This window comes from Capra hircus, chromosome 27 (genome assembly GCF_001704415.2).
Source record: "Capra hircus breed San Clemente chromosome 27, ASM170441v1, whole genome shotgun sequence".
Taxonomy (NCBI): Eukaryota; Metazoa; Chordata; class Mammalia; order Artiodactyla; family Bovidae; genus Capra; species Capra hircus.
The window spans coordinates 14,913,335-14,931,407 of NC_030834.1; the positions used below are offsets into that span (position 1 = coordinate 14,913,335).

The 18,073-nt window shown below is 41.2% G+C and overlaps 1 protein-coding gene and 1 pseudogene across 1 annotated transcript in view; one reads left to right on the forward strand and one right to left on the reverse strand.

Moving 5' to 3' along the window:
- Positions 1-18,073, reverse strand: part of UNC5D (unc-5 netrin receptor D) — a 631,871-nt gene that overhangs the window by 592,516 nt on the left and 21,282 nt on the right. The gene's annotated exons all lie outside the window — the stretch shown is intronic.
- Positions 6,001-6,671, forward strand: LOC102184311 (annotated as a pseudogene).

Here is an 18,073-nt window from a genome sequence, read left to right on the forward strand (position 1 = left end):
TTCCTTGAACCCATGAAACTCCATTCCCTAGTTTCGACATGCATTGAAATGACCATTAGTTGGATTTTTTAAAAAATAAAGAATAATCTGCTTATGGTTTTTACACCAGAAACTTCAAGGACTTTATAGATATAATACAGATGGAAATAAATTAAGGAAAGTACACCCAACGGAGAGATCTTAAATGCAAAGGAAGTATCTACCTGGGAGGGTGGCAAAAATGATCCAGAAAATTAGTTTTGCCAACACCCATTAGGTAACAATGGCCGGGTTGGTGATGAGCGTGGGTGTGCTATGAGGCACAGGTGACTTCCCCAGTGTATCCAGAGTCCACAGGAGCTGGAGGGCCCTCTGCGATCAGAAGTCACTGACAGATTAAACCTGGCTTTCCCTGGGCATGAGGAATGGAGTACGGTCCTGGTTGGCTGCTGATTGGAAGAACTAGACCAGGCCAAGTAAAAAAGCAGTAGTTCAGCGAATTCCTACAGACTGCTCTACATGGAGAAACTGGCCAACAGGTCAAGCTGCCTGGGGTACCTCCTTTTTCTCAGGTCATCCCCACCTCTGCCCCTGCATCTCTGAGCACTCTCATTAGAGCTGAGACACTGCGAAGTATTCAACCATCTCTGAAAGGATACATTTCCAATGCCAATCTTTGAAAAGCACAGACGTTTCTGCTTGCACATAAGCAAAATTCTGAAGAGACAAAGTGGCTATCTTCCTAAGAAACACCGTGACAGTAAGAAATGGAAGAATTTCTTTTCAATGTATTCTCTAAATACAACTCAAAAGGACACTGCATCTCAAAAGAGAGGATCATGGAAAGAGGCAGTCAAGAACAAGGGAAAAACAGAAAGGCCAGCCTACATAGTTAAGACAGTAACAAAGGCAGGGAATAGCAGTCCAAACTGTGGAAAAACTCAAATCAGACAAGGAAAAAGCTCAAGGAAAGTCTCTCCAGTCTCAAGGGGAAGAGTAAAGAGATGAAGATTAGAAAGGAAAAGCTGAATGATCATGAACCCAGGTACAGGATAGTCAACCTGCATTATAGGAATAGCACACAGAGACCAGAGCAAACACAGAAACAAGAGTCAGTAAAGGAAAAAGTAATTGAAAACTCTTCTTCTTCACTGAGAAAAAGCTCTGAAAATGCACCATCTATTTACCAATTTTTAAAATACTATCCTAAAGATTTATTTCTGCCAGTGGACAGGCCAATCATCCAATGCTTATGTATTAATTAATAATGATAGACAACTATCCCAAGCATTATTTCAAGCAAAAATCACCTCCTTATATACAGAATGAAATTATATAACTCAGAAAAAAACTGCTTAGTGAATATGAAATCCAAACAAGTGGGAAAAGATGGATAATCAACATTTTAATGGTATCTGCTTAAAGCAGCTGGATAAAGCCATCTCAAAATATGCCTAGCTACAGTAATGGCTCAAAAATGTTTGAATCCACTGGCAAAATCTCACCCCAGCCTGAAGAGTACTTGTATTACCAGGGTTCATGTGGGGCTTTTTGACCTCACTTGTCTATGCACTGGAGTCTGACCAACATTCTGATGGGTTATTCATTAGTTGTGCTAATTTAATCAATCAACTTTCAGTCAAAACCTGCCTGCCCAGAAGCAATTCTGAACCCCACCACCATCCAAGCAACCTTTCACACATCTAACCTTTGATCTGTTACATGTCAATATTTGACATTCAGAGAGCAAGTTCGTGGCCAATATAACCATGTTGTTATGAAGCAATCAGTATAACCCCTTGTTCTGACAACTTATCCAGAGGACTTGAAAAATGGAATCAAAATGCAGATGTAGAGAACAAATGTGTCCACACAGGAGGGAAGGGGAGGGTTGGATAAACTGGGAAATCAGGTTTGACATCAAAGCACCATCGTGTGTAAAACAGACAGCTAGTTGGCAGATGCTATATAGCACAGGGGGCCCAGCTTGATGCTCTGTGGTGACCTAGAGGGGTGGGATGGGGTAGTGGGGAGGAGGGAGTTCAGAAAGCGAGGGGGTGTATGTACACATGTAGCTGATTCGCTTCACTGTATAGCAGAAACTAACACATTATGAAGCAATTATATTCCAATAAAAAATATAAATAAAAAGGCACAATTAGATGGATATACACTGAAACACGCATAAACTGCCCAAAACACATTCTACAGTATTTCTGATTTCCATAAAACCACTAATAAAACTGATCAAACATTAAACCACAATGGAAATATTATACCTCTATCCCGTCTTCCAAGCAAACAATCAGACTTTGCATAGATTCCATTTCTCTGGCCATACTGCCCCTAACCCTTTAGAAATTCTGCACTATTCTGTCTACACAAGGTCTGAGTACTAGGGAAAAAAATTTACACTCCACATGGAAACGATCTGGAATATAGACTGGTTGATAGATACAGGTGTGTGAAAGGTAGGCCATGCAAACCAAGCAGCTGTCAGAGGCAAATCAATGTTACACTATATAGTAGCTCAAGCCCTAGGAAGTATCATGATACCCATTCTACAGATGAGGAAACCGTGGCACACTGATTTCCTCCAAGTCACACAGAGAGTAAATGTTCAAAATGAGAGTAGATCTTGAAAGCTCACACTTTTTGTCACCTCGACTCCAAAAATAATGAAAACAAAATGAAACAAGCATAATTTCATGGAGCTGGAACATGAATAAAAATACACCAAGAAAAGGAAGACTGTTGTTTAGTTGCTAAGTCATATCCAATCTCTTGTGACTTCATGGACTGCAGCCCACCAGGCTTCTCCGTCCGTGGGATTCCCCAGGCAAGAATACTGGAGTAGGTTGCCATTTCCCTCTCCAGGGGATCTTCCCGACCCAGGGATCGAACCCAGGTCTCCTGCACTGGAGACCCCTGAGCCACCAAGGAAGCCCCAAGAACAGGAATACCAATTTTCAATTACATTGCCCCAGAGACAAGAAATGCAGATCACATTTTTCTGCATGAAAGACATGATTTCCCACAGTTTTTGTCACAATAATATTGATTTGAATTTATAAAACTATTTCTCCAACACACTTTGCCTGAAATTAGGACTTATAACAGATGGTGACATATGTTATGAACTTTTAATCCAAAATATTAGATTTCTTCTACCCTGGGCCTTTGGGAAGAATCCTGGCAACAAAAACAGAAACCAGTGTACGAGGATAGAGAGAAATTTGGTGAAAATTTGAAAGAAAAGTGAGAGAAGAAATGTGCAGATTTATCATCCTATTTCATTGTAATCAAAGAGATTTTTAGAATTGATAAACTTAAAATACTTTTAACACTATACTAAGGCATTTCGCCCACTAAAACTCCCTCTGGCTGTTGTCGCTTATGGTTCACATACATATTCAATATTTGAGACATAGACAGACAAACTTTGAGGTGATGAAGCTGCTGCTAACCACCTACGTCTTTTATGGGACATATAACGAATTAAAGTTGATATCAAACTCTGCCACTAAAGGACAAAATGGGGTGTCTCACAGTGAGATTTGGAGTTTCTAGGCTGATCAAAGGACGTGTCGTGAATCACCAGTCACTGCCATTGAAGCTCGACATGTGTATGCCTGTACACACACAGACACACACACACTGAACCCAGAGGTGCTGGACCTCTGCTGATACCAGCCCGGTAAGTTACAGGTTACAAATTCAATTTGGCTAGTGAGTCATTTTCTCCCTGACCCTTGAGAGGCAGTTTAGCTTCTTAGGACATGACCACTGCTGTGCTTGAGTTAGGCAACAGGTTTTATGAAAAGTCCTTCCCTAGAGACTCGCTACATCATCTGAAGAAACAATTTGTTCTTAGCTTTTCACTCTGGCAGTCCTTTTGCACTGTGCTGTCTTTATTTTCCCAAGGTGTCTTTTAAAAAAATTCATGTTTGGGGTTTCCCTGGTGGCTCAGTGGTAAAGAATCCCTCTGACAATGCAGGAGACACCAGTTTGATCCCTGATCCAAGAAGATCTCACACGCCAGGGAGCAACTAAGCGTAGTGCACCACAACTACTGAGCCTTTGCTCTAGAGTCTGGGAGCCAAAACCACTGAGTCTATGAGTCCAGAAACCCGTGGTTCACAAGAGAGGCCATTGCAATCAGAAGCCTGCCCACCGCAACTAGAGAGTAGGCGCCTCTTGCTGCAACTACGGAAAAAAAATTCCACGCAGCAGCGAAGATCCAAAACAGCCAAAATTTAAAAAAAAATCACAACCCCATCAGAGGAAACCTATATATTACGATGACTAAGAAAAGATTTTATTCTTTAAATGCCAGCTGGTAATGAGCAAGGTCTTTTTAACTTTAAGAGACAAGATTTGGGGTTCTCAGTGGTAAACATGAGCACCATTCAAACCACAGTTATGCTCAATCAACTGAATTAGACAAACACATACTCCATCAGTAAGCAAAAAAAAAAAAACAAATTACAAATTGATTAAAAGTCCGTAATAGGCATAAAAATCATACTAGCAGACCTATGAAAAAATGAAATGCTTTGGGTTGTTAAGGCGTGTATTTTCCCCAGAGTTATAAATAAAATGTATGTGGAAGATGGTAAATTTACATTTAACAAACTTTTCAGGCTCTGCAGTCACTTGGTAAGAGATTTCTGATCCAAGCTACAATGGAAAAACAACTGGATTTACATAAACCAATAATAACTGTCACATAGGAGATTTTCAAATATATCCACCTGGAGGAGGGTTCCCAGGTGGCTCACTGCTAAAGAATTTGCTGCCAATGCAGGAGACAAGGGTTCGATCCCGGTGGGGAAGATCCCCTGGAGAAGGGCATGGCAACCCACTCCAGTATTCTTGCCTGGAGAATTCCATGGATAGAGGAGCCTGGCGGGCTACAGTCCATGGGGCTGCAAACAGTCAGAGACAACTAAGTGAGCACATACACACACACACCTGAAGGGGCAATGTTGTAAAACTAAAACCTCAAAATTGAGTATGTTTTAGCTGAGTTTTTGCTATTTTTTTCCCTCTAACTTCCCTGGGGAAAAATATTTCTGAAATCAATATTTTGGGAAACTTTCCAATATAGAGGAAACTCTTTAACACTATGTTTCACAGCAAAATTCAGAATTCAACTCCCTCTGAGGGAAGTTGGATTCCTTAAGTCCAAAAGAGGCCTGGCTATAAGCTTTTTCAACCTTACAAGAGCCAGCATAAAGATCTAAAACACAAAGTTGCAGCCAGGGACTTGGGCACTAACATCACACCTCCTGATCCCATCTTGAAACGCCTACATATTTCCTGACTGTCAGCTACATGTTAACATGAAGGACAGCAACCAGAAAATCTTAGGACACACGCATCTTCACACTTTCATGATTGCTTTAAATGTCTCCTGTAGATTAATTGAAGTAGTAGTGTTTGGTTTGATACTATGTCTGACTTTTAAGATTTGTATCTGGCAAGGAGGTTACTCAATAATGATTCCCTGTAATGAACGCTAGGGGCTGCATTCAGATTCCAACTTCAGGACAAAATACTCCCAGCTGGAAGCATTGGTGGCTGACAGCTTTCAGATGAGCCCTTCTCTCCCAACAACTGTTCTAAGGCCAGAGCTCCTCAAACTTGCTAACTTCTGAGAGTCCTTCATGACAGTCTTAAAGAGACACCCAACCTACTGTTTACAACTTGGTAAGTATTCAAGTCCTAACCACTTAGCAGCCATCGGGCACTCTAATTTCAAGCCCTGGGCAAGTGGACACCACCACTCTCCTTTTCTGCTTGGCATTGGTTTTTATATGGTACTTGCTTTTTTTCATACCGATTGCTGAAAATCTGGATTTGAAAGGAAAAAAAAGCAACACAGTGTGGAAACTGGGAATTATCTCGACCTGGTAGTGCAAGCAGAGTCCCTGTGAATACACTGGGTAACTGCAGGCACTTAGGTGCAGACGTTGGAGACCAGCCCTGGGTTAATTTCTCACTCAAGAGTCTTCCTGCCTTTCACTGCTGCGGCCGCAGCCATGAGTATGCTCAGGCTTCAGAAGAGGCTTGCCTCCAGTGTCCTTTGCTGTGGCAAAAAGGTCTGGTTGGACCCCAATGAGACCAATGAAATCGCCAATGCCAACTCCCGCCAGCAGATCCGGAAGCTGATCAAAGATGGGCTGATCATCCGGAAGCCTGTGACTGTCCATTCCCAGGCTCAATGCAGGAAAAACACCTTGGCTCGCCGGAAGGGCAGGCATATGGGTATAGGTAAGCAAAAGGGTACTGCCAATGCTCGAATGCCCGAGAAGGTAACCTGGATGAGGAGGATGAGAATTCTGTGCCAGCTGCTCAGACGATACCGTGAATCTAAGAAGATTGACCGCCACGTGTATCACACCCTGTACCTGAATGTGAAGGGTAACATGTTCAAAAACAAGCAGATTCTCATGGAACATATCCACAAGCTGAAGGCGGACAAGGCTCGCAAGAAGCTTCTGGCGGACCAGGCTGAGGCCCGCAGGTCTAAGACCAAGGAAGCCCGCAAGCGCCGTGAAGAGCTGCTCCAGGCCAAGAAGGAGGAAATCACCAAGAATCTGTCCAAGAAGGAAGAGACCAAGAAATAAAGTTCTCCCCCTCTTCTCTGTACATAGTGGCCTCGGCAATTGCATAGATCACTCATTCAATAAAAGACAAGCCTTAAAAAAAAAAGTCTTCCTCATTCAAAGTAAGCCCCGTCATTCCCACAGGCAGGCCAGATCTGGGGACTGTTAGCGGCAGAAGATGGCCATGGGGGTGTATTTAAAGTCATAGGCACTGGTTTCCATTTGGGACAATTCTAATGGCCCATTCCACTCTGAGCCCATGGAATCTCTGCAACCTCTGTCGCAGCTACAGTATCCTTCAATTTCACCCTCCTCCAATCCAGCTCCCCCCACTCATCCCATAGCATCCTCGGTACCTGCATCCCAGGGAATCCAGTCTATGAGGGACACTTAAAAGGAAAAATGTTTCAAGTGGAAGCAAAGATCACATTCCTCAGCAGGACAACTGAAATTATACTTTTTTTTTTTTTTTTTTTTTTTTTTACAGATGCTCTTCTAGTAAAACTTTCAGAAGAGGTCATAATTTATTTTTCTTTATTTTTATTTTTTTTAATTTTTTTTATTTTTTAAATTTTAAAATCTTTAATTCTTACATGCGTTCCCAAACATGAACCCCCCTCCCACCTCCCTCCCCACAACATCTCTCTGGGTCATCCCCATGCACCAGCCCCAAGCAAGCTGAAGCAACACTTATTTTTTAAAAACATCATTTTCAGTTTTGTTTGGGGCTGTACAAATACTCAGCAATTCAACATCACTTCTTTGTTGAGAATCCAACAATTCCAAGAACAGTAGAGCCATACCTCCTCTCCACCACTGCTGTGAGTTCTGGACTTTTAATTCAGTGGTGGGTAGAATGACCATATACTAAACCTAGCCATGGCCACACTGAACAATGCAGCTGAAAAGAGCTTTCATCTTTATCTAAGTCAAAGAGGAAGACAAGAAAGCTTGCAAAAAGCTATCCTTAGAGTTGTAACTCATTTTAAGCATATTCAGGCAAAGGGAAATCCCATGGGGGGAGAAACCTGTCTATCTATCTCAAAGCCTAGAGAAGCACCTAGAAAATTAGAGGCATCCAATACATGTATTGGAGAAGGCAATGACACCCCACTCCAGTACTCTTGCCTGGAAAATTCCATGGATGGAGGAGCCTGGTAGGCTGCCGTCCATAGGATCGCGAAGAGTCAGACACAACTGAGCGAATTCAATTTCACTTTTCACTTTTTACTTTCATGCATTGGAGAAGGAAATGGCAACGATTCCAGTGTTCTTGCCTGGAGAATCCCAGGACGGGGGAACCTGGTGGGCTGCCGTCAATGGGGTCGCACAGAGTCGGACACGACTGAAGTGACTTAGCAGCAGCAATACATGTATTTAAATGAGAGAATCTGAAACCCAGCTCTTGCACCCTCTTTAGGATCAGTGACTTTCCTATAAGTACAGTTCAGAATTCATGAATGTCTTAAAACACCAGGGGTGTCTCTACTATATATAAAATAGTTAATCACTAAGAAGCTACTGTAAAGCACAGGGAACTCTCCTCAGTACTCTAATAACCCATATGGGAAAGGAATCTGAAAAAGAATATGTATGTGTATAAATGAATCACTTTGCTGTACACTTGAAACTAACAACACTGTAAATCGACTATACTACAATATAAAATTTAAACGAGATCACTGGTGTTTATTACGACATTTGTGTATTTTACAAACAAAGCTCACCCAAACAGATGTGTACTACTGATGAGAAATGGCAGGAGGCCATCCTCAGCGACACAGTAGTATCTCCACAACGTACCTTAGGGGCACATTTCAATGTTAAAAGTTAAAGAAATAAATAGTGATTTTTTTTTTCATTGCAGTCACAAGTACAGTACCATAAGTTGGCAACTACAAGAAATGACTGCCTATAAATTTACTGTATGTTATGAGCCACTGTTTTAAATGGCCATGAAGCAGGTGTCTGCTGGAGACTTGTACAAAGCTAAGAGGTTCATAAAAATATAAATGAACAGTGCAGCTCTGTCTTAGATCTTATAATTTAAGATCTGACAGGACACAGGTTTTACTTTTAATTTGAAGAATATACTAAATCACACCAACCACTCCCCTAAGGACAATTACACAGTCTATCAATGGATCATAATAATGAATTAAGTACAACAGTCTGTTATATTATTATTGCTGTTGTTGCTATTAAGGTTATTCATAAGAAAAAGGCAAAAAGGAACTCAATATAGCCAAAACCAGAATCAGCAAATTCATAAAGTTTCTGTGTGCGTGCTCAATCCCTTCAGTCGTGTCCAACTCTGTGACCTCATGGACTATAGCCCGCCAGGCTCCTCTGTCCATGGATTCCCCAGGCAAGAATACCAGAGTGGGTTGCTGTGCCCTCCTCCAAGGGATCTTCCAGACTTAAGAATCAAACCCAAGGCTCAGGCTGGTTCTTTACCACTAGCACCAACTGGGAAACCAGTTTTATTTCAATGCATGACCCCTAATACCTCGACACTTCCCATCTAGACGTGGGTCTATGCCCCTGCTTTTTAATTTAGGTGGGCTTCTGATGGCTTCCATCCACACTGACAGAAGTGATTTCTGAGATTAAGTCACGAGAGCCTGTCTTCTGTCTGTTACCTTGGAACATTCACTCTCCAGATGCCCCGCGTAGGATGCTACCTTTCAGCATCTAGCTACTTCCCTGGCAGGCCAATGGTTAAAATTCCATGCTTCCAAAGCTGGGTATGCAGGTTCAATCCCTGGTCAGGGAACTAAGATCCCACATGCCACGTGCTATGAACAAAAATAAATAAGTAAATAAAAATAAAAATTTATTGTGAGTCAAAAAAATCTAGCTGCCATGCTGTGGGAAGCTCAAATACTCAATACATAAATACATAAACACCAAGTACCAAGTGATTCCAGTCCTAACCAGTCCCTTCATTTCCAGGCAATCAAGCCTTCCCTGCCAAAGCCCCAGACATCTTTCAGTGGAGGACAAGCCACCCTATTAACCCTACTGAATTCCCGACCCACAGAATCCAGAGCATAATAAAACGGCAGTGGTCTTAAGTCACTCAATTCGGTGAAGTTCATTATACAATAAGAGGAACTGACATAGCTCTTTCTATATCTCACTACTGGAGTATGGTCTAACAAACATTAGCTCTAAGATGTTGAAATTTCTGTACTTTTATCTAACTCTTTGGCCAGCTTCCCATGTGGTCTAGTATCTTTTAATATTTCTTCCTTCAAGTCTTCAGTGTATTTATGATCTGTTTTACAACAGTTCTTGCCAACAAAGGAATGCATTTCAATTGAATGTTGTAATCTTTGGAGCACATTATTTTGGCCATTTGTACCAAGGAAAAAGAAATAACTGTTCATCCAATGGTATATGGCGAACTATCTTCTGGTCTCAAGAAACCTGAAATAAGCTTCTGAGCATTTATCATCCAAAACAGCGAAATTTTTTAAGTTACTGGAGGAAAGCTTAATTTTTAAACATCCTGAAGGAAAAAAATGAGGTCCGTCCTAATGTTCTGGAGGTTTATTATTTAAATATATATAGTCAGAAATACATCATTAACCCTCATATATCACCCAACTTTAATAATTATCACCACATGGTCCAACTTTCTTCATTTATATCCCTATAAATTTCCCCTACACTTCCAGAGTATTTTGATGCCAGCCCCAGACATCATATTTCCAGAAGCCTTTCTATAATGTATCTCTAACAGAGGTTAGTAAAGTACATTCTACAGGTCAAATCCTGCCTGCTACCTGCTATTACAAATAAATTTTTATTGGAACACAGCCACTACATATTAATTTTATCTAATTAATGGAGTGTCTTTGGTTGCTCTCATTAACAAAGCAGTTGTGGTAGTGAATCTGTGGCCTAAACCCTATGGCAAAGCCTAAAATTTTTAATATCTAGCCCTTTTTCAGAAAATGCAGGTCAATCCTTCTCCAAAGGATACAGAATCTTTTAAAAAATCAAAAATAATGGAACATGAATGAACCTAGAGATTGTCATACTCAGTAAAGTCAAAGACAAATATCATGTGATAGTGCTTCTATGTGGAATCTAAAAAAAAAAAGTACAAATTAATTCATCTGCAAAATAAAAATAAAATTACAGATGTAGAAACAAACATGGTTACCAAGGTGAAAGGGTGGAGAGATAACTTGGGAGACTGGGATTGACATACATATAAAATAGATCACTGATAACCTGCTGTAAAGCACAAGGAATTCTACTCACTACTCTGTAATGACCTATATGGGGAAAGAATCTGAAAGAGAGCAGATGTATGTATATGCATAACTGATTCACTTTGCTGTACACTGGAACTAACACACATTGTGAATCAACTATACTCCAATACATTTTTTTTAAAAAAGATGTAACACTAAATGCCTTACTAGTTATTATACCTCCACACTTAAATATACTGTATGATATGATAAGGTATCACACTAGCTTCATACTATGAAGGTCCATCTAATCAAAGCTATGGTTTTTCCAGGAGTCCGGTATGGATGTGAGAGTTGAACCATAAAGAAAGCTGAGCACCGAAGAATTGATGCTTTTGAACTGTGGTGTTGGAGAAGACTCTTGAGAGTCCCTTGGACTGCAAGGAGATCCAATGAGTCCATCCTAAAGGAAATCAGTCCTGAATATTCATTGGAAGGACTGATGCTGAAGCTCCAATACTTTGGTCACCTGATGTGAAGAACTGACTCATTTGCAAAGACCCTGCTGCTGGAAAAGACTGAAGCCAAGAGGAGGAGACAGCAGGGGATGAGATGGTTGGATGGCATCACTGACTCGATGGACATGAATGTGAGCCAGCTCTGGGAGTTGGTGATGGACAGGGAAGCCTGGCGTGCTGAGTCCATGGGGTCGCAAAGAGTTGGACATGACGGAGCAACTGAACTGAACTGATGATTAGGTAGCAGTCATAACACAAAAGGGGTGGAATTATTATTAACTGTGGTCAAAATAACATCACTATAAAATGATCTGACTTTCTGTCAAATCTGGTATGACCGTTATTGTTTTCCCTCCCAAGCTGGATGATGGGGAATCTGTGCTCAGATCTGGGGAAGTACAGCTCTGCCATTTTCTTCTGGTTTCATCTGTACTTGTCTTATTAGGACTGTTTATATTTGTTCACAGGAATATTTACAAGCTATCTTCCCATTTCAGGCAGATGAGTGAAAACCAGACCATTACTTACCATCATGGCAAGCCCTCTGGACTGTGTCATCCCCCCTCTTCCATGCTATCTCCTCCATTTCAGGATGGCCCTGCCTATAGGCTGAGTGGGCAAAAGAATCAATTTGCAGTTTATATATTTAAAAAGCTTAATTTTTAAGATTAATTTCTAGATTCAAAGTAGATATTTAATGAAGCTTGCTTGGTACAGCCATAGGGATAATCACTATATAGTATTCTCTTTGTTTTTCTCTACATTGGCAACATTTCACCAAAAAAGATACTCTGTACCCAAGAGATTATACTGCAAGCTCCACTTCAAAGGCTTGCGGAGGAATTTTATCACCCTATTCATTTGCACTTATACCATCTGCAGTGCTGAGCAAATAGATCAATGAATTGATAAGCTACAGGTCATGCTGTAAATCTGGTCTGTATATTCTGTGGCTGAATATAAACGAGCCCATGTTTTTACTCTCCAAAATGTCACCAGATCTTAGAGATCACAAGACCTGCTTTGATTATGTTTGTTCCTGGACCAAATAAAGGACAACCCACATAAGCTTCATCACAAAAAAATAAAACACAGCTTTTTTACAGGAAATGTATTAAAACGAATACTGGTATTAATTAAAACCAAAAAAACCCCCACCTGTGAACATCATTTTCAGGTAAATTTCTCTCAATTTTTTGTCACTTCAGAATTTGCATCCAGTTCAGAGGGAAAGAATATTATTATTTCTGATTTGTCAAATAGGACAGTTACAGGCTAGAGAATTAGGTGACAGCCCCAAGGCTAACAGGCTAAGGATGTATTCGGTTTGTATTCTCATATCCAATTATCCTGCGATCAAGGCTTAACATTCAAATGCTCTTTTAAAGCCTAAATATACCCATCCTGTTCGGATACAAAACCACAGACAGGGAGTTCCATCACCACCACGTTGAATGAAAAATCTACTATTCATAACAAAGAAGAATACCAATTTATTAGGTATCTATGACATGTCAACAAACTTACAGAAATAAGCTATCTTATTGCCATTCATGGCAATGCCCTCTCTGAAGTACTGGCTTCAGGGAGGAGTGATTTGTCCTGCCGAATGGAATTATTAGAAGAATTGCCAGTGGTGGTCATCTTTGAAATGGGCTTTGAAGACTACGTAGGAGTTCAACAGCCTGATAGAGAAGTCAGGCAGATGGATGTCTTGGTAAATAGTCATATGCAAAGGTACAGAGCTGTGAAAAGCTCAGGGTACATTTTCGTGAAGAGCAAGGTAGACAATGGACAGTGGTGAGGCCTGAAGTTAGAAAAGTAAGTTGAGGGACTTCCCTGGTGGTGCAGTGGTTAAGACTCCACGCTTTTACTGCAGGGCAGCAGGGGTCATGAGTTCAATCCCTGGTCAGGGAACTACGGTCCCACATGCCAGCAGTGTGGCCAAAAAAAGAATTGGCTTAAAAAATTCTCTATTAAAGAGTAGACTGAGGCCAAACTACCGCAGTAAGGAGTCTGTACTTTGTCATAAAGGCAAAAACAGAACTGCTGTCAACTTGGTAAAAATAATAAAAATGAGGGTTGGAGAAACAGATTTCTGATACTGAAAGATTCATTTGACTACGGGGTATGAGACGGTAGCCAAATCTTGCCCTAGGACCTAATATTCAGGATTCCAACTTGAATTTATGAATTGATTGTTTTGCTGTAAATCTATAAGCCACTCTGGCAAACAACTCAGTTATTTCAAGAATTTTGCTAAAAAGGGAAATTTCCAGGACAAGAAATCTTGGTATGAAGGGGACCCTGGGTATGGAGCTGGGACACAAAGCAATGGTCATCCCTATCCCAGAAACTAGCCCACCCTTGCTTTCCAATGAAGCCCTTCTTAATCCTTTCAGTGCAGTCTTATCCGCTCTGATTTGTGAAAATCTATTACTCACTGAATACAACGCTTTCCAATTCAACTGGGCTTGGAAAGACTTTTTAAAACTGGTATGGTTCTGTTCAACAGTTGAATAAGCTTTTAAATCATTGCACGTTGAACCTAACATAAAAGGCCAAATATTTAAGAAGGCAGGGCTGTCTGTTGGGCAAATATTTACACAAATCTTTAAAACATTCAATATTTATTGAGCCGACCATATTGTCACTTCCAAGACTTTAGTCAATATAAATACATGCTAACTGGAAACAGGGAGAAGAAATGACTCCAGAAGAGAAGAAACTCTACTTGTGGTTACCCTTCTGGTTTTTAGTTCCCTGAAGTGGAACAGATTACAACAGAAGAACGTATTAATTTTTTAAAGTTTCACTACAATTTCTTGTTCGTTGCACCAAAACCAAAGAACCCTTCAGTGCCTCTTAAAAATTCAGGGTACAAGGATGCAGATTTAATACTGTCCACTGGCTACAAGCATCCCCTGACATCATAAAGGAGACCTGGAGTCTTCAATGCTGTATCTTGGACGGATTATTTGTATGGGTCGATAAAAAGAGATCAAAAAGCCCAGGCAGCTACAATAAACCCACTTCTATTTCTGCTAACACTGGCTTTATTTAGTCACATCAGATATACTCTTGCTAGGATATATTTGGCTTCAAACACTGAGAAGCAGCTGAATAGCTTAATTAAACACAACCTCCTTTCCAAAACTACTCGAACAATGAAACTTCTAAACATTCCCTATTATCAAGCTCGAGAAAACAAAGTAACACTTAAGATTGTCCTCATCAGTTAAGGAAATATGCCTGAAAGCCACTTTTTCCCTTCCATCATGAAAGCAACAGTCCAGATTTTGCACCAGCAATGAGCTTCCATTAAATACACACACACACAGGCATCACTGTTAAGCCAGGTTATATTTCCCTTAAAAGGAAGAGCTCACAGATCAGTGGAGAGCCCTCCACACTGAGGAACAGCTCTGGCTGGCTCTGGCATAATAAACTGCTGTTTACCTTTTGGATTCTATTTATGCCACATGCACACTGTTCATCATTATTAAATGATCCTTTTTTATCTTTCTATGACAGTTACATATTTTAACAGGTGACAGTTTGCCTTTATAAGCCGCAAAACACTGGTTTATTAGTATGCTTGTATGGCATAAAATAGAGTTCATTTTTTTACTGAAATAACTGGAGGAAAGAAACATCAATTGTGCAGAGGTCTGAATAGCTCAATGGGTAGAGAAGGTCCTAGCCATAAATTAAGGTAGGTTTGTTTTATTTATGAGCCTTAGGTATTCCTTCACAGTGGCTACTGTGCATGAATTTTAAGTTGCCTTTTGATGAAGGCAAGTCTCTCTAAGGTAACATCATAAACTCTCACATGGTTTCATAATTAAATCACTTTTCTGCAGTAAAGCTAGGGAAGAATGGGACTCTACTACTCAGAAGATCCCTCCTGTCTCCAGAACTCAGCAGTGCAGGCTGCCTTAATAAAAGGAAAAAAACTCATCATAATACCCTTGAGTCACTGAAATGGCAAATGTATCCTTCATTGGCTTTAAACTTCAGTAAACTCCAATCCTGGAGAAGGGAATGGCAACCCACTCCAGTATTCTTGCCTGGAGAATCCCAGGGTCAGAGGAGCCTGGCAGGCTACAGCCCACAGGGTCACCAAGAGTCAGACATGACTGAAGCGACTTAGCACGCATGCACAGACTCCAACCCAACTCAACCTGGAAAGAGCCAGCAGTGTCCTGGATGTCTTTCTTAGAACAAAGTCTGTGACAATTCTAGGGCCTCCTGGTTAATGCTGCAATCCCTGGGGTCCCCAACAGAGGACCCCATTTCTGGCACACAGCATTGAAGAATCATACCTGCCAGGAATGCTTTATGACATTGTTGATGTTTACATTTAATATTAAACATAAGTAAAATCCTGCCTGCAGATAGTACTCTGCTGTGATTTGGGGAGGAGGTAAACAGACACAGAATGCCCTCATCCAGGACTGCCAACGAAGCTGGAGTTAGTAGATCATTTCTATAGTAGTTCGTAGTAAGCACCTCATTGGGTAAAATATGGCCCTTTTGAATGATGGACTGCTCCAGAGGTGTCTGCCGTGTGCAGGGGTGGCGCAGTGCTAAGATAATGGCCCTGGCTGGTAGCTCTGTTATTTGTTTCTTACCTGACAGGTCAACTGCTCTCTCTGCATCTTCGAGGAGACATTAACTATAGCTGTCACGCCGAAGGCAAAACTCACTCAGGAATAACACAGTGAAGTTCCTGATGGTTATGATTTCATCCTCAGGGGTCTGAGATTTGGCAAATCCATGTCAAAGAAGGAGGCCATCATTTTCTCAATTAAAATATGGAAGGCAAGGACTTCCATGGTGGTGGTAGTGGTTAGGATTTTGCAGGGGGTGTGGGTTTGACCCCTGGTCTGGGAGCTATGACACCATGTGCCTCAGGGCCAAAAAAAATAAACAAAAAAAACAGAAACAATACTGCAACAAATTCAATAAAGACTTTAAAAATGGTCCATATGCAAAAATATTAAAAAATAAAATATGGAGGGCTGAAGAGTTCCTTGGCAGCCCAGTGGTTGGGACTCCACACTTTCACTTCCAGGGTGCAGGCTTGATTCCTGGTTGGGAACTAAGATCCAACGAAGGCCAAATATGGAGGGCTACCACTTAGGCAGATCTTAGCATGTGCTTTGGGGAAAATGGTAAGGATTGTTTCTTCCCCAGTAAGTTAAAAAGAAAAAGAATAAAATCCCAGCCACAGAGAAAGCCATCCCACTCTGCAGATCTGCAGCCATCTCTGCCCTCTCCTTCTCTTTACCTCGGCCACCTCTTTTACACAGAGGCCTGGAGGATATGTCTTATACATGTTTTCATTATAGCACTTAAAAAAAAAAGATCAGTCGGCTTTTTGCACTCTTCTCTCTCGCTAAAGTTGCTTCTGCCCTTTGAAAATATGAAAGCCCTTGAGTGATTTTATATTTTCAAAGGGTAAAAGTGCTAAAGAGCACTTCTCTATTTCAGAGAGGAGGGAAAAAAGTAAATCAGTCTGCCTAAAGTGTTCACTTGGAAAAGGTAAAAATGAACCAGCCATGTGATGGGGAGTAGTTACAGCATCTAGAGTGATATATATATAGCCCCCTGAAGTCCTTGGCTGGAAAACAAAACGAGGTATTGGCTGCTCTCAAACGTCTGTGGGGTCTGCTTCTCATGGAATCAACTCTTTTCCGAGCTACGAAGAGAATGAGCGTCTAGCCTGTGATAATTTCCACCCTGGACCATGCTGTCACGTGCGTAAAACCAAGGTCCACTCCCGACCTCTCCCGTCCTGATCACCAGCCAGCACCACCAAACACGGGCTCTCCCTTTCCTGAGGGCTGGTCCTCGGTGTGAGCCTTCTCCTTCCCATCAGAAGTCGTGTCTTGAAAGGATGGCTGCAGCTTCCATCTGCCCTTGCTACCTCACTATTAGAAACTACTTTATAAAGAGGATGGGATTTCAGGACTTACCACCTCAGAACGAGTAAACAGAATCCTCTTCCAAGGACATCTGTATGTTTATTTCTCCATGGAATATAACGTTTTCTCTTCTGTCAGATGCCTGGCCAGCTGGGGGTAAGTCTAGGAAGTCACTTCTTAGAGGGGAGGCATCTTGTCCTGATTTGTGCTGCCTTGAATGTCCTCTATCTCCCAAACCTTCCTTCTCAAAATTCATCACTCAGCTGGCCTGGCTAACACTTCCTTGGAGTAAACCCCATGTTCCAAGTTCTACTCCCTCCCTGAATTTCCCACAATGCCTTGTAGAGTGGATTCCGGCATCTCCCTCACTCGGCTGGAAGATCCTCGATGGCAGGTACGGTAGCTTTTATTGCTAGATCCCAGTCTCTTGCACAGTGATTCAATATTGAAGTAACAGTGATGAACATAGATAAAATATTACATATGAGAATTGTAAGTACTTTGCATGTGTGAATTTAATTAATCCTCACAATATCCCTAAGTAGCAGATACCATTACTTATCTCCATTTTACAGATGAGGAGACAGCATACAGAAAGGTTAATTAATTTTCCTGTGGTCACACAGCTGATGAGTGCTAAAAACTAACTCAGTCTGCTTGTAGAGACTGTGCTTCATAAGTATATTCTTCGTTGCCTCTTTCAAAAACAATATCTATACACCTTGTATGTTAGTCACTCAGCCATGCCTGACTCTTTGCAACCCCATGGACTGTAGCTGGCCAGGTTCCTCTGTCCGCAGGAGTCTCCAAGCAAGCATACTGGAGTG